Source organism: Lycium ferocissimum, unplaced genomic scaffold (genome assembly GCF_029784015.1).
Source record: "Lycium ferocissimum isolate CSIRO_LF1 unplaced genomic scaffold, AGI_CSIRO_Lferr_CH_V1 ctg640, whole genome shotgun sequence".
In the NCBI taxonomy this organism is placed as follows: Eukaryota; Viridiplantae; Streptophyta; class Magnoliopsida; order Solanales; family Solanaceae; genus Lycium; species Lycium ferocissimum.
In genome coordinates this window covers 1-23,075 of record NW_026726343.1, presented here as the reverse complement: position 1 = coordinate 23,075, position 23,075 = coordinate 1, and the positions used below count along the sequence as shown (strand labels likewise).

Below are 23,075 nucleotides of genomic sequence, written 5' to 3'. Positions count from 1 at the left end.
AGACAATTCTTAAAGTTGTCACGTTTTATTATTTTATTTCCCCTTTTATAAATGGTACTCACTCTGTTTCAATTTGTTTGACCTATTTCCTTTTAGTTAAAACGAATGAATAACCTCTTTCCTAATTTGAAAACAAATTCACTTTATGAATGATTTACAAACCGCACAAATTTTTAAAGCCTTATTTCAACCATAAGTTTTAAAAGCTTTTCCCTCTTTCTTAAAATGTCATACTTTCAACAAATGAGCTCATATAAATTGAAACGGAGGGAGTACTTAACAACGGTTGCCCTATAGGTCATGGGCCTAGCTAGGTTCAGGTAAGGTGTTCGGTTGAATTACTTTATCGGAAAAATATACAGTGCTAATAGTTTAAAAACGATTCGTTTTGTTTTTTTATTGTTAAATTCTCTTTGCATATGAAAGATTCAATACTTTACTGGCAAAAGAAGTCCAAAAATTACTTTACGTCCTAGGTGTGTTGTCAATGTCATCATTTGTCATGTATAGAAAACGCCTTTCTTTTTTTATTTTATTAATTACTCTATAATTGCTGTTTTTTGCCCTTTCTAAGATTTAGATTGATATTGTGTCCCTATATGTTTTGTTTTCTTTACTTTTTAATTTTTTTTTCTTTTTTATGCAGATTTGATGGAATGGACTTCTTGAAAAGATGGACAGGGAAGAAAATAATGTTTGTTGGTGATTCATTGAGTTTAAACATGTGGGAATCTTTGGCTTGTATGTTACATGCATCTGTGCCAAGTGCTACTACATCTTTTACCAGAAAAGAAGCAGTTTCTTCTGTGACCTTTCAGGTTTGTTTTAAGAAATTTTAATTTTATCTTAAGTGACATACATTTATAATCATAAATATATTATTATATGTGTAGGATTATAAATTTCAACTTTTTTCCTTAAGCTTATTACTCATCCCACATAAAATGAAACGGACTGCATTTTGGATAAATATACTCACCCGGCCCGCACAGAGTACGTATTCACACCAAACCAATACAACTTACTAATATGGTTAAGTGATATTATGGTGCGCGTGTGTTTTTATCGTACTTTTCATTCCAAGTATTAGGAGTTTTGCAAATGAAATGTGTTTCAAAATATTTAATATTCTAAGAAATAAAAAGTTATTTATTGGTTTTTCCCAACCTTTACTGTTTCATTCATTGAAATGTTAATTACACGAGATGATTAAGGAGAGACAAAAGATTGACAAATACTTATATGAGTGCAGTTATTAAATATTTTTCATTGTTAAAAATAATAGAAATTAGCGACAAAGAAATTTTTGTTGCTAAATAACATAATTCATCGCTAATTCTATATAGCGATAGATTGACAATAAAATTCGTAGTTAATTCTATTTTTTGGTAATGTCTCTTAAGGGTGTCAATAAAATCTTAAAACAGATAATCAGAGATAGTTATATTTATTATTCTAACACTTAATTTTGTTTGATGTTTCGGAATTTAAATTGAGATAAATGTTGAAATTATTATGTAATAGCATGTGTGAGTGTATCAGGATGTGGCTTCTCTGGATAGCATATGCTGAATAGGATTTTATCTTTCAAACACAAAATGACTTTTTTCTGCCTTTGAAGATAATTTAAGCTAAATTACAAACAGTAGATGATATGGACAAAAGTAGATGTCAAGAAAAAGTTTTCCATCCTTTTCAATCTTTAGTTCTTTTCTCATTTAATCATGCACCGTTAGGCAAATGTTGATGGGTTAACAATCTCACGAATATAAATCTGGGCCAACTTTTGGGCGGTATGGGTAATCTGAACCGGTATGAAATGGGCAGACTTGGTCAATCTATCAACAATGACCCAAATCGAATCAAACTTGCCTAAGGTCTTCGGAAGACTAACCACAAAGTCCATCGCTATCCTCTCCCACGTTCACTCTGAAATGGGCATCCTCTGAAGTGTACCCCCGGGTCTCTGGTGCTCGTATTTCACCTGCTGGCAATTCAGACACTATGCAGCGAACTCAATAATATTGCGCTTCATCCTAGCCCACCAATAGTGCTGACTCAAGTCATGGTACATTTTGGTAGCACCAGGATGAATGGAATATCTAGAACTGTGAGCCTCCACTAAAATTGTCTTAATCAAATCATTAACACGGGGAACACAAACACGCCCCTTGATTCTCAAGACACCCTCATAATCAATCACGGCTTCCTTGGCCTCACCACGCAAGACTTTATCGAGAATCTTGCTCAAACTCGCATCCTCAAACTGTCTGGCCTTAATCTGCTCCAGAAAAGATGATCTCGCCTCAACATAAGCCAACACCATGCTTGAATTAGACACCTCAAGCCTCATGAAACTATTAGCCAAAGTCTGAACCTCCCTGGCCAACAGACGCTCTGATGCAATCAAACGAGCCAAACTGCCCATGCTAGCTGATTTCTGGCTCAAGGCATCTGCCACCACATTTGCCTTGCCGGGATGATACAAGATAGTACTATCGTAATCTTTAAGCAACTCCACCCATCTCCGATGCCTAAAATTTAGATCCCTCTAAGTAAACACATGCTGAAGACTGCGATGATCAATAAATACCTTGCAACGGGCACTATAGAGGTAGGGCCTCCAAATCTTCAATGCGAACACCACCGATACCAACTCCAAATCATGAGTAGGATAATTCTTCTCATGAATCTTCAGCTGTCTGGAAGCATAAGAAATCTCCATCTTTCCTTCATCAAAATAATACCCAAACCAGAGCGAGTAGCATCACAATAAACTACAAAATCCTTGCCCTCCATGGGCAAAGATAGAATAGGAGCTGTAGTCAATAAAGTCTTGAGCTTTTGGAAGCTCTCCTTACACTCGTCAACCCACTGAAAAGGTACCTCTTTCTGAGTCAACCGCGTCAAATGTAAAGTAATGAAAGCAAACCCCTTCACGAACCGGTGGTAGTAACTAGCCAACCCTACAAAACTGCCGATCTCTGTCACGGATGTGGGCCTGGCCCAATCCCTCACTACCTCAATTTTCTTCGGATCTACCATAATTTCTTCCTTTGAAACCACATGTCCCAAGAAGGACACAGACGTAAGCCAAAACTCACACTTAGAGAACTTGGCATACAACTCCCCTCGTCTCTCAAAGAACCCAAGAACAACCCTCGAGTTTTTCATGATCTTTCTTACTGCTCGAATAAATCAAAATATCATCGATGAACACAATCACGAACAAATCTAAGTATGGCTTGAAAATACGGTTCATCAAATCCATAAAAGTGGCTGGGGCGTTAGTAAGCCCGAAAGACATAACCAGAAACTTATAATGCCCATACCTGGTTCGAAAAGCAGTCTTAGGAATATCCTCTGCCCAAATTTTCAACTGATGATACCCCGACCTCAAGTCAATTTTCAAAAACATAGAAGCCCTCTGTAGCTGGTCAAACAAATCATCAACACGAGGGATGGGGTATTTATTCAGGATGGTGACTTTATTTAACTGGCGGTACTCAATGCACATTCGCATAGTCTCATCTTTCTTTTTCACAAATAGAACGGGAGTGCCCCACGGGGAGACACTCAACGGATGAAGCCCTTACTAAGAAGATCCTGAAGTTGTTCCTTTAATTCCTTCAACTCTGCTAGTGCCATCTGATATGGCAGAATATAAATAGGGCGGGTCCCTGGCTCTAAGTCAATGTCACGGTCCGCTGGCATGTCTGGAAAGTCTGCAGGGAACATCTCCGCAAACTCCCGTACCACAGGAACTGACTCAAGAGATGGACCGTCAACACTAGTATCACGAATATATGCCAAATAAGCCAAAAACCCCCTATCCACTAGCTTCTTTGCACGAATAAAGAAAATTATTTTCTTTGGGGAGGGAATAAGGTTACCCTTCCACTCAAGTCTAGGCACCCCGGGCATAGCTAAGGTGACTGTCATGGAATGACAGTCCAGAATTGCATGGTAAGAAGCTATAAAACTCATGCCCAGGATGACATCAAAATCTACCATGTCTAAAATCACTAAGTCAACCCAGGTGCCATACCCCATAAGCGTGACAGTACAAGATCGAAAAAACTCTATCTACAACCACAGAATCTCCAACTGGTGTGGATACATGTATAAGGGCATTAAGTAAATCACATACCATATCAAGACCCATAGAGAAATATGTAGACACATAAGAAAATGTAGAACCAGGGTCAAACAATACAGAAGCCATCCGGTGACAGAATGAGATGTTACCTGTAATAACTGCATCTGAGCCCTCAGCCTCTGTCCTGCCCGAAAAGGTATAACAATGAACCCGCCTGGGCCGGCACAGGAACCATTGTGATCAACCCGTCTGTTTCGAGCTCCGCCGTGCAATCGTGGCCGATGACCATCTCTACTAGATTGAAACCCGCCTCTGTTAGGCTGGGGGCCACCTCTACCAGCTGTGTGACCGCCACACGCAGACTGGGCATGGTTCCCACCATAAGATCCTCCCCCTCTACCTGATGCTAGGGCTCGGGGAGCCTGAAACTGAGTACCCTAGTCACCTTGCCTAAGTCTGGGATAATTTTTCTTGAAATGCCCCGTATTACCATACTCAAAGCATCCACAGTCTAGCGTCAGACACTGAACAGAAACGGACTAAGCCGAGTAACCACCATAATCTGGAGCTGCGTCTGAGAACCCCCTGGCTGACTGGAATAGTGCTGACCGACCCTTGATGGGCCTCCAGTTGAAACGTGCATAGCTGACTGGATAGGGCATCCCAAATAAAACTGGGAACTCTGGCCCTTAGCGAAAGAGCCACTGCAACCACCACCCTTTCGGGCCTTCTTCTCCGCATACTTATGGTAACCCTCCTGTCGAACTCCCTCGACAGTCCTAACATGATCCACCACTTCCTGAAAGAAAGAACCTATCGCTACAAGCTGAAGAGCTGACAACTGAAGGGCAGTGTTCAACCCCTTCACAAATCTCCTAACCCTCTCCTCATTAGTAGGTATAAGCTGGAGGGCAGAGCGAGACAACAAATGAAATCAAGCCTAATAAGTAGCAATAGACAAATTACCCTGCTCAATATTGCTGAACTCATCACGCCTACAGTCCCTCAAACTACGAGGAACATACTTATCTAGAAACACCTGATAGAATTGTGTTTAAGTCAGCGGAGGTGATCCCGCTGGCCTGTACTCCACGAAAGTCCTCCAGTATAACTTGGCATCACCCAAGAGCTGGAAGGTCACGAACTCGACACCATATTTCTCCACTGCCCCCATCTTATGGAGCCTCTTATGACAGTCCTTAATGAACTTGTACGCATCCTCAACCTCTATGCCGTAGAACTCTGGAGGTTTCATCTTAGCAAACGTCCAAAACAAATCATGCTCATCCCCGGTCAACACCGGATCTCCCACTGGCGTAGGAAATATACCCAGTTCTGTAGCCTCATCCAAACGAAAAGCCACAGCTACAGCACATTGTAACCTCAGAGCACGAACTTCGCCCGGAGCTGGATCACCCACTTTGGCACCCTGTGCACCTGGAACAGCTGGTAACATACCTGCCTCTGTCAAACCATTCAGCCGGTGCTGCTGCAAACTCTGCTGCCTCATCTGGAATTTCCTGAAGCTTAGGGGACTCAGCGCGTACCTATATCCTTTATTTTGCTTCATCTTATTTATTTGAGCCTTGCTTATATTTGTACAAAACTTGTAAAAACTCATATTATACTAGTGGACTCTTTATGTTTATGAACTAGCCGTCTTAGGATAACTTTACACATGCCGTTTAGATGACTTTAGATCCCCAAACGACTTTTAAATCTTGATTAGTATAAACTTTTTTCCAAACCCGAATGTGTGATAAAATAAAAATAGTTTTTGACATCAGTTTTATAAATAATAATAAAGGGACAAAAAGGATTTTTTAAAAGGGGATTTCAATATTTACAAGTATTATGACACTTTTATCTCAATCAGCCCCTTTTAAAACAAACCTTACAAAGATTTAAGAATTGAATTTTGAATTGGACTAAAGATTTTGTATTCAAAATAGGTTTAAAGAGATAAAAGGATATTTTGGGCTGAGGCCCACTTCAATAAAAACTGGTTTAAAAAAGTGAAATTTTCAGAAAAAACATAGAATTCTCTTTGGGCCAAGGCTGGATAGACTTTCTTGTTGTCATAAGGCAAATGTTATAATTTTAAAGTTAAATTCAAGACCAAGTCTTCAAGTTTGTAGTAATAAAATGCACCTTCTTAAAAACAAATACACTTTAAACAAAAAACGTTTGTATATGCTAAGTCTTAGATAAGGCATTCTAAACGTATTAAACGGACCGGCCTAAACCAAGTATGAGTTAAGCATGGATCAAATTATGTATACTTAAACATAACAATTTTACATTCTTTATAAACAACATGTATAAAAGGATGACAACTTTTATACTCTCTTTACAAATAAAATATACCATCCTTATATATAAAGGGAGGTTATTCTTATCCGGATATTATAAATCCGAATCTAAGTACCCTATATATAAAGGGAATATGTTCAAACTCTTTTTCTCATAATGATATGCAAAAAATGACAGATTTTCTATATGAGGAAATAAATAATAAATAAACAGTTCATGCAAATACTCATACATTGGAATTCAAAGGCCAACCGTATTGTACGGATCCTTAATACTGGGGTGCCTAACACCTTCCCCAGGGGATCATCAGAACCCTTACCTAGAACTCTGGGTTACGAAGGATTTTTCACTGTATTTGAATAAACCCTTCATCCTCGGTTTTCCTAATTTCCTAAAAATTAGGTGGCGACTCTTTTAAAACAAAGTCCGAAAGAGCACCAACAAGTTCTTAGTAGCTTTCTGAGCGCTAACCCCGCCCGTGAAATTCGTACCGTTACACTCCCGTCGACCGCCGCAGGGGTCGGTGTCTTGCTACAACAGTCTCTCTATAGCCCGCTATGGCGGACCTAATTAAAGTCCCGCCTCCCAGGGCGGTGATCCACAACTCTATGATGGACCCGCTACAGAAGTCCCACACTCGCGTGGTGATAGTAGATATTGGAGACTATTGATATATCTTGTTCATGATATTGTGGTACCTTACTTGTTGATGTTTGATACGAGGATAGTATTCCATATGGCTTATGTAGCCTTTTCATGATATTGTTGGCGTACCTTTTGCTCGGTACTTGTGATGTTGATATGATTATTGACATTGGACTCATATATTGCACGCATTCTCATCCTTCATGATATACTGTTGATACATTGATGACACTTGAGGAAACACTGTGATGAGCTGGGCTCCGTTGGATGAGAGTGACGTAAGGATCGATATCCAATAGCTGTCCCGGAATCGAGGTTGTGCATAGCGATTCCCGAGGTTTATGCCGGGATCGTGAGGTAGCGATATCCAGGTTGTTGCTGGACCGTGAGGTACATGGACTCCGCGGGTCCCCCATGGGTTGTGCTACCGAGACGTCGATACTTCCGTCCGGAGTACATGTGTACACAGCATTGCATTGCATTCACATTTCATACATTATTGCATTGCATTGCATTGTAGTATGGCTTTATTGTGATGAACTAGTGATATACTTGTGTTTTTTGGATTCTGATTGGACATATTGAGACTTGACACACTTGGATTTAGATGCTATAACCTATGTGATAACATGTACTTAGTTTCTGGCTTATGTTTGACTTATACTTGCTGATTTACCTGTTTATCTTACTTTATTGTCTGGATTATGTTAGCTAAACTTAGTCGGCCTATGATACCTACCGATCTTGTGGTTTTGTACCGACTCCGCACTTGCCGTGCTTTTATGAATACAAAATTCCAGGTGGGATCGACTTCTGTTTCTCGTGGCTGATAGTCGCTCCGAGAGTTGCTTAGAGTCTAGAGGGTAAGCACGAGACGTCCGCCGCCTTGAAGATTCTTCTTTATTTATGTCTTATTTTCTATTCCGAGACATATTTACACCTGATGTATTATTGATATTCCAGACTTGTATATTCTAGTTAGATGCTCTTGTATGGATTAGATCATATCAGACTCTGGGTGTATTTTCCTTACTTCCGCATAATTTCTATATTATTACCGTCAGACTTACGTGCTTTCATTTCTTCCGCTTATTTAATTATTTGTTTGTATTTTTACTATTGTTGGGTTGAGGGTTCACCTACCGAGGTGAAAAAGGTAGGTGCCCGCGCGACTTAGTCGAACTGGGTCGTGACACACATATAATTAAAATCGATCAACAAATTTGATCACTTTTATCTGTGTTAAATTAAACCCATAACAAAGAAACAAAGAAGAAGAAAAAATGGTGTGAAGGGCCGTCGGGATCTATTGAAGTAGAAAGTAGAAAGAGAAGAGAAAAAAATAAGAAAGAAAAAAGAAGGAAAAGGAAAAAGATAATCTAAAATGGAAAATAAATATTAAGAAAATCTTAATATATCATCTAATTAGAGGATGACATATGTAGAGTTGGGATCACTTTTAGTGTTATTTTTTCCCTCCCACTTGCTTTTAAGAAATTGATTACACTTTCTTGCTACGTTACCCATTAAGGTGTTATTTAATTCCTCTGCTTTCACTCCTCTCTCCTATGGAAGCTATCTCTAACAATTCTCACCTTCCCAAATGAATAAGAGTACAAATTTGATGAAGGTCTTGACAGTAAAGGTATTTTTTTTTTTCTCTTCTGTAAAAGAGATTTCACTTCCTGATTTCAATTTCCCCAAATTTAACTTTTATGAAAATATCACTGTACTTGTTAATCTCATTTAAATTAGCGCCAAAATTTTTAAGTTTAGGGGGATACAAGTTTATTTACTGGCGCCAAACTTGTTTTACATTATGAAATTTTAGAGTGGAGCGTATATAAACACATAAACATTCTTTTGCGCAAGTATCACTACCTATATCACTGAAATCTGGTTAAACATCTTTTCCCTTTGCACAATTTCCCAGCTTATTTTTGCACACATTTTCATTCCTAAATTTGATTGTTTATGTTGCTACTCTTTTCCTTTGGTTTTTCTATTTTCTCCCTTCAACACTTTATTCAACTCACTTCATTCAACTCACTTCATGTTTGTGTTTTTAAAAGAGACTACTTCCTTCCTGAGGAAGAAGAGCCTAATCCATATCGCTCTTGCAAAAGCAAAAAAATTATCACTAGGGTTATGATTATGGCTGCTTTTGCACGTCCTAGATTTGATGAAAATGGAGTTGAAATATTTTCAGGAAAAATAGGAATTTTTCCCTTTATAGTTAAAGAACCAACTAAGAGGAATAGCAAAAATCTTGTAGCGGGAACTCATGAGACAAAAACTATTCTCTCCATAACTAAAGATATCACTAGAGCTTGCTTGATAGAAAAATCATTCCAGCAATTAAATTAAAATGACCGGTTTCAAAGTCTAACTCCCTATTTTTATCCAACAAGATAATGCAAGACCACATACTGGTGTTAGTGATTTGGAATTTACCGAAGCCGCTCAACAAGGTAGATTTGACATTAGGTTATGCTTTCAACCCCCCAATAGCCCCGATTCAAATGTTTTGGACCTTGGATTTTTTGAGCAATTCAGTCTATTCAGTATCAAAAGGGCCCTTCAAATGTTGATGAACTAGTGGCGGTTGTTGAAAATCTTTTGAAGAAATGCAAGCTAAACAACTTAATCACGTACTTTTAACTTTGCAATATTCCATGGTTGAGGTGTTGAAAGATAAAGGTGGGAACAACTACAACATGCCTCATATGAAAAAAAGATAGGCTAGAAAGAGAGGGAAATGTTAAAAGTATTGAACAACTACATCTGAGCCCGTAATTCTGTAAGATTGAATCCGATGGAAATGTTAAAAGTATTGAACTTGTCTTGTTCATTTTCTGCATTATACAAGTTGAAGTTGTTAGCTATTTGTAGTACAGTAAATTGCTGGAAAGTACTAAAAAAAAAAAAAAAAAAACAGCACAAGTGACCTTATGTTTACATCTCAATACCTCATTTTCGTAAAAAACTAACTTCTCCATCATACTTCTATAAAACAACCTACATGTCACGACCCAATTTAATAAACCGTGAGGGCACTAACTCCCACCAAGTTAGTAAGCCATCCACAGCCCGTTAGACAATTTATTAAGGAAATTAATGCGGAAGGAAAATCATACAAGTATATTTAAGGTCTAAATAAAGCCGATAGTCACAAAAGTATAATTAAAGAGTTACAACCCCCAAAATCTGGTGTCACTTGTACAAGAACTTGCTAAGATAGAATAATACAACATCTGGGATACAACTCGAAATATTGTCTAGAAAGAAAAGACAGGAATATAAGGATAGATGAGACAGGGAGATGGGGCGGCTAGGGTAGAATAATACAACATCTGGGATACTCGACTACACAACAACCACAACGCCAATGTGGGGCCTTCGAAATTGCCACTTCCAGCAATGTGTGACCTCAAGAGAGAGAGAGAGGGAGATGGGGCGGCTAGGGTTTCCTTGTGAAACCCTGAGCTTTTTACAAATGAGACCCTCATGGTCTGTTTGTGTGTTGTTGTTCGTGTATAAATGACGGATTGGGCCTGGTCAGTCTATTAATGGATTGGGCCTGGCCAACAATAAGAGGGGGTGGGGATTTAACTTGTGTCTACACAATATACACATGTATACGTGTATATGCATGTATACACGTGTATACACAGGGGCCAAAAACACAAATTTTTAATAAAATGGCCACAATTATAAATTCTATCAACTAGTCACTTTAAGTTATGGCAAAAAATAACTAATTAACTGGTTAATTAAATTAAAGGCATGATTAATTTATAAAAAGACTTTAAATTGCAAGTATGACCTTAATTGAACTTAAACAATGGAATTGGTTGTTTTTAATTATGGTCACATTTAAACACATAGTAATTTATAAATATAACCACAATTAAGCACTTTATTAATTATGATTAAATCTAGAAAATTGCACAAATACAAATTAATTATGAAGAATTAAGATTTGAGGGGTAAAATGGCTAACTTATTTAATTAATCATATTTTTAACAATTAATTAAATAGTTGTTTTAAATTATCTTTTGATTAAACATGGCAAATGCTTCATATTATTTATAAAAAATATAAATTATTTTCTAAATGATTTATATATATATATATATATATATATATTTGAAGTTATTTTTCCAAATGAAATGGTAAAATATTATCGAAATAATTTTGTAAAAGCATTTTGACTTATAAAAAATATATATGTCACTTTGTTTGATATCTAAGGACTCTGGGTAATTAAAATAAATTATGAGAGGTGAAAAATTTTGTGCCAACAACTTCCCCTTCGGTGTTTGGGGTTGGCGGGACCATCCCTGAGCAACGAAATTTGACAGACCTTGATTTTTGACTGACCCGCTCCAAACTACCTCTCTTTTTATGCGATTTTCAAATGTATGGCCGGACCCTGATTTCTGGGTTTCCTACATATCTCAGGTTACATGAGAATCTAGATCACTTGTAGTTCGACTCAATTAGACTTCTAAATGCAAATTTAAGTAAATTTTGGATTTCTTGGTTGTCAAAACCGAGAAGTCCGGAGTGATTAGTTGGAGTGTGACTAACCCTCTGGTATTGAGTCTGCCTACATATCCCTGATTTTGGGAATCAAGTCACTTGTAGTTTGACTCGACAGGAGGCAAAGGGTATCCCTTGTGCGGGAATGCCTTTGTGTGTGTGCCGGTGTGTGCTTGAACAGCTGCAGGAAAGATAAAAAGAAAGCAAGTAAAGCAAATAACAAGTTGGTTTGGCTAAGCATGGGGCGGAGCGATCTTTCAAGTCTTGGCCGGAGAGCTTGACTCTCACGGGCACCCTATCTCGACCGGCTGCTTAAGAAAAAGTTCCACGTTTGCTCCGCATGCATCTTAATTTGGTCTTGATCAGCTTGCTCTTTTCCCTGGCAGCTGCTAAACCTGCTTTTCATCTACTAGGTAACATTGTGGTGGACTTCTTGGTCCTGTTTTTGCTTTTTACCATTCGGTGTGTTTTTGTTGACACTTGCTTGGTATTGTCCATCGGTTGCGACCTTTGTGGCGGCCTTGATATTAAATGACCATCTTGTTCCTGTGTCTTTGTCTTTAAATACTTCGTATGGTTTGACGACCCTCGCGGCAGTTTGATATGAATGGCCCTCGTGATAATGTTTGTATGAATGGCCTTCACATGTTTGAATATTTCAGCAATGATTGTATGAATGACCCTCGCAGCAATGTTTGTATGAATGGCCCTCGCGGTAATGTTTGTATGAATGGCCCTCGTGGCAATGTTTGTATGAATGGCCCTCGCGGCAATGTTTGTATGAATGGCCCTCTCGGCAATGTTTATATGAATGGCCCTCGAGGCATGTTTGTATGAATGGCCCTCGCAACAATGTTTGTATGAATGTCTCTCGCGGCAATGCTTACGTGAATGGCCCTCGCAAAGATGTTTGCATGAATGGCCCTTGCGACATGTTTATATGAATGGCCCTCGCGGTACTGTTTGAATGAATGGCCCTCACGGCATGTTGGAATGAATGGCCCTCACGATAATGTAAATGATAGATATGGCCCCTTCGGCTAAATCATCTTTCTTTCGTTCTTTATATTTGGCTATGATCCTCGTGGTAAGATGTGCCATTTTAATTTGTTGTGACCTTTTTGAATGAATGGCCCTGTTTGTATGAATGGCCTCACGGCAATACAAATGACAGAATTTTGGTCATTTTCTTTCAATAGCCCCTCTTGGCTAGATATTTGCCTTTGGCCTGATGTTTTTTGGCTTTTGGTCATTTGTAGCCCTCGTGGCTAGATATTTGCCTTTGTGGCGTTTTTGGCCCTTTTATAGCCCTTATGGCTAGATATATTCCCCTTATGGCATTTTTATTTTTTTATAGCCCTTGTGGCTAGATATTCTCCCTTATGGCATTTAAACCTCTTATAGCCCTCATGGCTTTTTATTGATTGCTACAAACCTATTCTTTAGCGGCTGCTTCGACCTTGTTTGGTGACTTGTCTTTACCTGCAAACAAAACAGGGTTAGAAAAATGGGTCGTCCTCCTAGCGACATGGAGACCTGCACCAGCAAAATGTTAGTTTTCCTATAAAGTTGACCCATGTTGCTGCCTCTGGCTGCGTCTTTGGCTTTGGCAGCTCTCTTGGGTTCAATCCTTTTGGATTCGGTATTGAAAGATGAATTTATCTTAATCATAAAAAGAAAAAAACACTTTTCGTAAAACGTTGATCATGAGTTATTTATTTGCGAAAGCGATATATATTTTCCAAAATGGTTTAAGTTGATTGTTATGACATGTGCTTTTAAATGAGGAGCCTTCCGTTTTTCCGCTTTTAATAGGCCGAGGGTTCCTGTTTTCTTATGCGGAACTTTTGAGATCCTCTCAAAAATCCTGCCCCAGTTTATCCCATTTACTTGGCGAACTCTCGTGTCGGTTCTTGATGCAGAAAATTTTGAGGTCCCTGAAAATTTTTGCCCTAGTTTAGGGCGTTGAATTGATTAATCCTTATTGACTTGCTAAGAGGTGAAATTTTTTGAGAAAATCTCAAAATTTATGCCCCAGTTTGAGACTTTAGGTAGGTTGATTCTTGCAACAGACTTGTTGAAGGAATTTTTGAGATCCTCTCAAAAATTTTGACCCAGTTGGGCATGTATGCCAATCTTCTCATGCCAAATCTGAATTCTCCCTAAAGCTTTATCTTTGCGGCTTTCTAGGGGTTTCTTGGTTTTTTCATTTGGTACGATCTAGCTCAAAGAGCGCCAATGTATCCTGTCGCAGTAGGAATCAGGTCGAACGTAGTTCGGAATAAAGTAATTGAGTTTTGATTTTTACTAATAATGTGATCGGGTTCCAAAAGGATTGCCTATGTATCCCAATGTGGGAAATTCAGGTCATTGAGCAGTTCATATTATAAGGAAATTAGTTGGTTTTTTCTATCTATTACCAACAATTACAAGCAAAGAAATAACTATTACAAGCAAATAAACAACTTCTACAACTGAAGAAAAACGTGTCTTCACGTGTAGTACCGCTTGATTGCATCTAAGTTGATTGGTTTGGGCCACTCTGGCCCGTCCATTTCTGCTAGCACCACTGCTCCTCCGGAGAGTACTTTTCGGACAACATATGGACCTTGCCAGGTGGGAGCAAATTTTCCTTTATACTCGTCTTGATGTGTGAACACTCTCTTGAGCACCATTTGCCTTATCTGAAAATGTCGAGCTCTGACTCATTTGTTGAAGGCATAGGCCATCCTTTGTTGATATAGTTGGACGTGACATACGACAACCATCATCTTTTTATCAATTAGAGCTAGCTGCTCATATCGAGTTCGGACTTGTCCAATTCCACTTCTTGAATGACTCTTAATGATGTATTTCGACTTTGGTAGGTGTGACTGCTTCGGTAACATAAACAAGCAAGTATGGAGTTTCCCTTATTGTATGGTATCCCAATAGAGCATTTGGCAGTTGTTCATGCCCGCACTTGTAATTGTCCGTCATTTTCCTCAATATCCTCTTGATGTTCTTGTTGGCTGCTTCTACAACTCCATTCATTTGTGGCCGGTAAGCAGTTGAGTTCTGATGAGTGATTCAGAATTGTTCACAAATATCCTTCATTAGGTAACTATTCAGATTTGCCCCGTTATTCGTTATGATGGACTCGGGTATGCCAAAGCGACATATGATGTTTCACACGAAATCAGTTATTACGTTCTTTGTTACTGATTTGTGTGATGTTGCTTCCACCCACTTGGTGAAGTAGTCTATGGCGACCAAGATGAACCGATGCCCATTTGAGGTAGCTAGCTCGATAGGTCCATTGGCATCCATGCCCTAGGCAACGAATGGCTAGGGTGAGCTCATAGAGTTGAGTTCACTTGACAGGACCATGATTAGGTCTCCATGAATTTGACACATTTACAGCAATCTCCTTGCATCGTCATCCAGTAATATCCTGTTCGAAGGATTTTTCTTGGCCAACAAGAAACCATTCATATGGGCCCCACATGTCCCAACATGTACTTCTTCCAGGAGTTTTTTTAGCCTCAACAACATCTACACATCGGAGCAAACCTAGATCCGGCGTCCGTTTGTAAAGTATTTCCTTATTTAGGAAGAAACCATTGGCCATTCTTCGGATGGTTTTCCTTTGATTACTTGTGGTACCTTTGGGGTATTCTCGCTTTTCCAAATACAACTTGATGTCGTTGTACCATGGTTTGCCGTCTAGTTCTGCTTCTACATGGGAATTGTAGGAATGCTCCACTCTCAGGCTTATTTCCAGCGGGTCAATGTGACTGCTTTCGGGATGCTGAATCATTGATGCTATGGTGTCCAAGGCATCGGCAATCTCGTTCTGAGCGCTTGGCGTATGCTTGAATTTGATCTTTTTGAACGTTTTGCACAACCTCTATGCCAGGTTTATGTATGGTAAGATCTTATCATTCTTGGTAGCCTATTCGCCCTGTACTTGGTGGATCAACAGATCGGAGTCTCTTATGACCAGTAATTCACCGATATTCATGTCCAATGCCATTTCGAGTCCTAAGATGCAAGCCTCATATTCTTCCACGTTGTTGGTACATCGAAATTTAAGTTTTGCGGAAATCGAGTAATGTTGCCCGATTTAGCGTTTAAGACCGCTCCGATTTCGGCAACTTTATAATTGACAGCCCCATCGAAGAATAATCTCTATCCTGTGTAGGGATCGGCTACTTCTTCTTCTATGGCCAATACTCTCTCATCCGGGAAATGAGTTCTAAGAGCTTCGATATCCTCATCCACAGGACTTTCAGCTAGTAAGTTAGCTAGTGCTTTTCCTTTGACAGCCTTTTGTTCTATGTACACAATGTCAAATTCACTTAACAACCTTTGCCACTTGGCCAGCTTCCCAATGGCATGGGTTGGCAAAAGATATATCTCAATGGATCCATCTTGGATATGAGGTGATTGGTATATGATGACAAGTAGTGTCTCAGCTTCTGGGCTACCCATGTTAGGGTGCAACATGTCTTTTCTACCAGTGTTTACCTTGCCTTGTAGGTAGTGAATTTCTTACTTAAGTAGTAGATGGCACGCTTTTTTTTGCCTGTCTCGTCGTGTTGTCCAACACGCATCCAAAGGCATTTTCTGAGACTGATAGGTATAGCAAAAATGGACCCCCAGGTCTGGGAGGTACCAAAACTGGTGGATTGGACAAATACTTCTTGATGGTGTCGAATGCTTTTTGACACTCCTCTGTCCATTTTGTGGGTGCGTCTTTCTTTAAGAGCTTAAGTATGGGCTCCACAATGATGGTGGACTGGGCTATGAACCGTCCAATGTAATTCAATATTCCTACGAAGCTCATTATCTCTTTTCTAGTCTTCGGAGAGGGTAGCTCTTGGATTGCTTTAATCTTTGCTGGATCTAGTTCTATGCCCCTCCGGCTGACTATGAACCCCACTAATTTCCCGGCGGGCATGCACACTTGGCCGGATTTAAATTCAGATTGAACTTTTATAGTTTGTCGAAGAACTTCCATAAATGTATGGTATTCTCTTGACTTAATGATGACATCGTCCATGTATACTTCAATTTCCCTGTGGATCATGTCATGAAAGATAGTAGTCATAGCTCTCATGTAAGTGGCGCCGGCATTTTTGAGACCGAACGTCATTACTCTTTAGTGATACACCCGCCACGGGGTGATGAAAGCTGTCTTTTCTGCATACTTTTTGTCCATAGGATTTGATCGTATCCTGCGAAGCAATCCACAAAATTACTGTAATTCGTGCTTGGCATAATTATCTATGAGTATGTAGATGTTTAGGAGTGGGAAGTTGTCTTTGGGACTGGCTCGGTTGAGATCCCGATAATCTACACATATTTGTATCTTCCTATCCTTTTTAGGAACTGGCACTATGTTGGCCAACCATGTGGGGTACGAGGTCACTTCTACCACCCCTGATTTGGTCTATTTTTCTACCTTGTCCTTGATGTGGATACTAAAATCCGGCTTGAATTGCCTGATTTTCTATTTTACGGGTTAAACCCCCGCATTGATGGGGTAATACGTGAAACACTACACTGGTGCTCAATCTTGGCATGTCAGCATATGACCATGGGAAAATGTCCACATATTCTTTTAGTAGACTTATCAATTCTTCCTTTTAGTGTCCTCTAGGTGTGCACTTATCCTAGTTTCTTTGATATTGTCCTCATCTCCTAGATTGATGGCTTCTGTTTCATCCATATTCGGTTATTTCTCATTTTCTAACTATTCTACCTCTTCTACGAGACTCTCAGGTAGCATCGTTTCCTAGTCATACTCCTTGTACTCCTCCTCTTCTATACCGTTTGACTCATTCACTTTCGCAATATATCATGACATTTAGGGTTGTTTTATCATTTTTATTACTGAAAGATCAAGGCAAAGTGAGGTTAGTATAAAACACATGCATAAAATTAAAAGTAAAAGCAAAGCTATTTCTATAATTTGAGGCTTCATTGATTTTAATTGTAATGAAAGTACAAACTCTGGTCCTGGCTCGGATCAACATCGAGCCATTTCCATTTTTTGAGAACATTACAAGGTAAATAAAGTGCAAAGGGTGAGCAATCATGCCTCGACTGATTCTCATTGTTTTCAAAATAAATTCATCATTTCTCTACTGAAGAGTTAAGAGCGGGGTAGAGGTCCAGTTGAACAGCTGCTCGCCCGGATCAACATCTCAGATGGTGGGCGCTTCTGTACACTCTTCCAATATCACCAGGCAACTTCTCGAAATAGCATCCCTATCTCTTCTTCTACGTTTTCATCATCTGGTATGGGTATTCTGTTTGGGAATGACTAGTACAAATCAGGAATAGGCTTGCGAAGTTTTGCAACGCCTTTCTTCTTCTCAGAGGCTGTGGAGACCTCGCCATCAGTTGGGAGATACCCAATCCAAAATGGAAATTGTTCTGGGGAATCTAGATTGGTTCTGTGATGCTATGTAAATCCCTTCCCAAGCCTTGCCCAGGTTCAAACTCGTTCTGGAGCATAGTTGAGGCAATCATTCTGTAAACTGTAGGCATAGGCACTTCTGCAGAATCCATTATGTGGGAAGCCCTACCAGTTCCACCAAATGGAAATCTATTTCTTTTGTTACTGCTTCGATGACAGGCACTGAGTTGTCTGGGTAGTGATGGATGTTCATCTCCATGGATCACAATTTTATGGCCATCCCACACAAATTGTAATGATTGATGTAGTGAAGATGGCACGGCTCCTACCATGTGGATCCATGGTCTTCCCAGTAGCAAATTGTAATTTGCAGGTATTTTCATGACTTGGAATTCAGTGACGAATTCTGCTAGCCCCATTTGAATGCGAAGGTCCACTTCTCCGGCGGCATCGCACTGAGCGTCGTCGAATCCTCGAATGTTGGTACGACTTTGATGGACCTATCACGACCCAGCTAGGGGGCCATGACGGGTACCCGGAGCTGACTACCGAGCACCACTCATTACGCTAATCATCATACCCAACCTAAACATACATAATCTCGAAGGCAACACACACACACACACACACACACACACACACATATATATATATATACACACACACACACACACATAAGCCCTCATGGCTACAAAAATGATATACACTGATATATCCATAAGACAACTACCCACGCATCCGTATCTACGAGCCTCTACTAGAATACTGAGACATAAGGACGGGACAGGACCCCATCATACCCAAATATATACACAAAATAATATGACCATAAGTAGCACCTCCGGAGTAGTGGAATGCTCCTGTGAATCCACTCACAAGCTCTTACAGGTCTGCACCATCTTCCTGTCTAGCTGTGGGCATGAACACAGCTTCCAAAAGAAAAGGACGTCAGTACGAAAAATGTACTGAGTATGTAAGGCATGAATAATACTAGCACAATAAAGAAATAAGGAAACATGAGGCGAAGATATAACACCATTTAACCTTTTAAAGGAAAACACATGCTATGCATATCAAGTATACACATCATCGTTAACCCGCGTCCCGGTAACTATCCACCCACTAGTGGTGTCATGTTCGGCCATCTAGGCACCTGTTATCTCCGGCCGCCCGCTTAGCGGTGTCATGACCGACCATCTAGGCACGGTGTTATCTCAAGCCGCCCGCCCAGAGGTGTCATGCCCGGCCATCTAGGCACGGTAAAAGCATCTCACCGCCCCGCCTAGCGGTGTTATGCCCGACCATCTAGGTGCAGTGTCATCTCATCCTTATACATTTATCATAAAGCATGCACTAGGAATCAATTAAATACTATGACTCTATCGGGGTGACATAAGGTCGAGAGCCCCCGATTCCATTATGGAGTAGTCATGATCGTCATGTCTCACCTTGAAGGAACTAACATTATAAGGTGAGTCTAGCAACAATGAATAACATCAAAGAATCGTATAAGGACCATTTGCTTTGTAGAAATATCATATCATGAGCTTTAGAATCTCTTGACTTAGACTCATCATATTCATAACGTATCTCTTATTTTTACTTCATGAGTAGTTCTTATTAGTCATAGACTTATAATTTCTGGAATGTAAGAAAGTCATGGAAAGATAAAGGAAACCATATTATAGGATTCATGCCTTAGAAAAAGAAGGGACTAGCCTCACATATCTTTTCGCCTTTCTAACTTGCCGACTAAACGCTTCCTTCCAAGTTCATAATTCTACATTCAAGGGAATTCGTGCTAAAATTAGATAATCGATAACATGCTTAAGCTTAAACTAAAGTTAATGAAAATTGGGCAGCATCTCCTTTGTTTCTACAACTTCCTCCATATAGTATAACAACTCCCAAACATTAACAACACACCCACAATATCATAATCAATAAACTTCGCTAAGTTGGCCATTATTCAATTCTTACAATTCCCTCTCAAAGTCATCCATAACCATGGTTATCACCCAACGTTGTATTCATTCACATATAATGCTTCTCCAACATTCTTAATATCATTTATAACAAGATTATACTCATAACATCTCAAGAATTATGATTCATGTCAAACTACTATTCAAAAATACCATTACTTCACAATTGAGCTCCATATTCTACCTTCTTCCATAATCTAAGTCTTTCAACCATTCAATATTCTTAATAACATAAAATTATCATAAAACTCACCTTTTATTGTGTAGGAACGGGTTTTGGATGGAGTTGCCTCACTTGGAGAAAACCTTAACTTCACTTCCAAGAGATTTCTTGACTTCTAGCAACTCTAGAGAGCTTCGTTACATTTGATTTCCTTGGATTGATGATGTTGATCTTTGATCTCCCTTGAATTCTTGTAAATGAAGTGTGTGGAATATTCTAGAGACTTAGAGAGAAGTGGAGAAGTTGGAAGAATCAAATTTTAGAAGTGGGAACACATTTATATACTTGAAAAATACTCAGCCCGTCGGGTACGGTCCGTGTAAGTGATCGTATTTCACCATCAGGGAAATCTCTATTTCTGTTGGGTTATACGGACCCCTTATACGGACCGTATAAAGTTATACGGACCGTATAAGTGGTTGTATAACTCCACTTTTCAGAAATTATTTCCGTCGTTTCGTTTGATCTCCAATCCTTATGGAACCTTTTTAGCACTTGTTTAACACTTCATTAACAATCTAAGGAGTGTTATAACTTTTCCTCAAGACATTATTAATCATCATTGGCTCGGTACTTAGCAAACCCTTTTCCAAAACACGACTTATGCTTGACATTCTTCAACGAACTTTCTTCTATTGCCTCAAATGTCTTTGGAATCTTAATTAGAATCGTTAAGTACTACTTCTTATTTGTAGAAACATCATATACTCTTATCCTATGTTATTTTATCCACTATACGACGACATGAAATTTTTTGAGGTGTAACAGGACCTTCCCGAGGTCATAACCGAGCTGGGTAAGCGTGGATTTGGGGCAAATATTGAGACCAGCGCCATTGTCGACCAAAACTTGGGTCACCACTTTTCTTTGGCACATAACAGTGATGTTTAGTGCCTTGTTGTGAGTCATGCCCTCTTTGGGTAATTCTTTATCGGTGAAGGCAATTTGATGATCCTTCCTGACATTGGCGAACATTTCAGCCAAATTTTCGTTGCTTGTCCCGACAGGGATGTGGGCTTCTTCCAACACTTTCATCAAAGCCAGCCGGTGTTGCGGTGAACTTAGCAAGAGTGCTAGTATGGATATTTAGGCCGGGGTCTTCTTCAAATATTCCACAATAGAATATTCTTTTGGCTACATCTGGCTACAGAAGTCTTCAACTTCGCCCTCAGTGATGGGCCTTTTCTGGTTTCCCTTTCTTCGTGGTGCCCCTTGAGCTAAATTTTTAGGAGTGTAATACCTCCGAGACCGCGTCATTCCATGGGCCGCAGCCACTTGTACTACAAACTTCTTTCTTGGTGCCACTATCACTTTTTGAGATACGTGCGCGATAATTGGCGCGGGAATCAATACTTTAAATCGTGAGTGTTCCTGTATAGAGAGTGACGCCACTGTGTGTTCGAGAACTTGAATAGAGTCCCGGATGACTGGCCTGCCCGCGACCCAATCCTCTTCTCTTTCTATCATGTGAATTACATTGTTGCCATGGTTAGGCAAAGGATTGGTGTTTACATTTGGCACGGTGTTTCGAGAACGATCTCTTTTTTATCGATCATATCTTGTATCTTGTACTTTAGATTGATACAATCCTCAATACTGCTTCCGACTCCGCCAGAATGGTAAGCACAAGTCTGGTCTACCCAATAAAAATCTATTTCGAGGATCGACAACCTTTGGGGGAAGTGTTTGGATCATTCCTCCGGTGCTTAATCTTTTGATCAGCTTAGCTCGAGTCTCCATCAATGGGGTTAACGTGCGGGCAAGCTTTTTCAAGATGTTTTGACGTGGCGCGTTATATGCATTTAGTGGTGGTTCGTTTTGATAATTTGTAGTGGGTTATTTTATGGAGGTCTATAAGCAGGCGTGGGAGTTTGGTAATTTGGATGTGGAGCTTGGTAGTTTGGTGGTGGTGATTGGAAAGTATTTTGTGGAACTTGGTAGTTAGGTGGTGGTGATTTTCCATTGGAGACAGGAATTCTTCCTTTCTTTTGGGTCTTGGGCTAGAAGTGTGGAAAACATTCGCCACATCTTCCTTTTTCTTCCTAACAAACCCTGTTGAGCTTTGTTCGGTAGCCTTTCTGTCTATAATCATGTTCCTTCCTGATTTGAGGCTAGCTTCTATGGCCTCCCCCATTTTCACAAGTTCGGAGAATGATCCCCTGGCCATTGACAGCATCCAGTCGTAAAAGTCAGTCTCTTGAGAACGATGAAAACTGAGACTAATTCTTCTTCGCTCATTGGCGGCTGCACTCGAGCAGCTTCAGCTCTCCACCTACTCGCATATTCGCGGTAGTTCTCAGTGGACTTTTGTTTTACTTTTTCCAAGTAGTACCAATCTGGTACTGTTTCTACACTGAAACGAAATTTTGCATGAAGGCTCCAGCCATATCTTCCCAGGTAGTCCATTAGCCTATGTCTAGTGTCCGGAGGCTTCTCCAGTCAAGCTTCAGCTATGCAGCCTCATAGTAAGTGCCGGATTGTCTCGAACACCAACTAATTGGTCATAATAAGCTCGGAGATGGGCCTTAGGGTTGCCTGTCCGATTGAACATTTCAAATTTAGGCACCTTGAAGCCTTCGAGCAAGTCCAAGCCCGAATGCATGCATAAGTCATCATAGCTTAGCTTTGCGAGCGGCTCTCATGAATTGTTCCAAACTTTTGGCCATTTGCGCTCTAATTCCTTATCACACCGATCCTGCTCGGCTCCCCATGCATTTTTCATCTCCTCAAAGTAATCAATCTTTTAGTGATCGTGTGAGAAGGCATTTAGGGTGACATATGAATGGAAGGAAACTGCTGGGTCTGCAAGGTGATTTTTAGGTGTGTGGGTGGCTTCGCGCTGGCTCCGGAAATGGTTC

At 39.9% G+C, this 23,075-nt stretch overlaps 1 long non-coding RNA gene across 1 annotated transcript; it reads left to right on the top strand.

Annotated features, from left to right (window-relative positions):
- The first annotated feature begins 288 nt into the window (after nucleotides 1-288).
- On the top strand, nucleotides 289-8,136 carry LOC132045287 (uncharacterized). Its single transcript, XR_009412392.1, has 2 exons — nucleotides 289-818; nucleotides 7,858-8,136. It is a non-coding gene; the product is annotated as an uncharacterized LOC132045287 (long non-coding RNA).
- The last annotated feature ends 14,939 nt before the right edge of the window (nucleotides 8,137-23,075 follow it).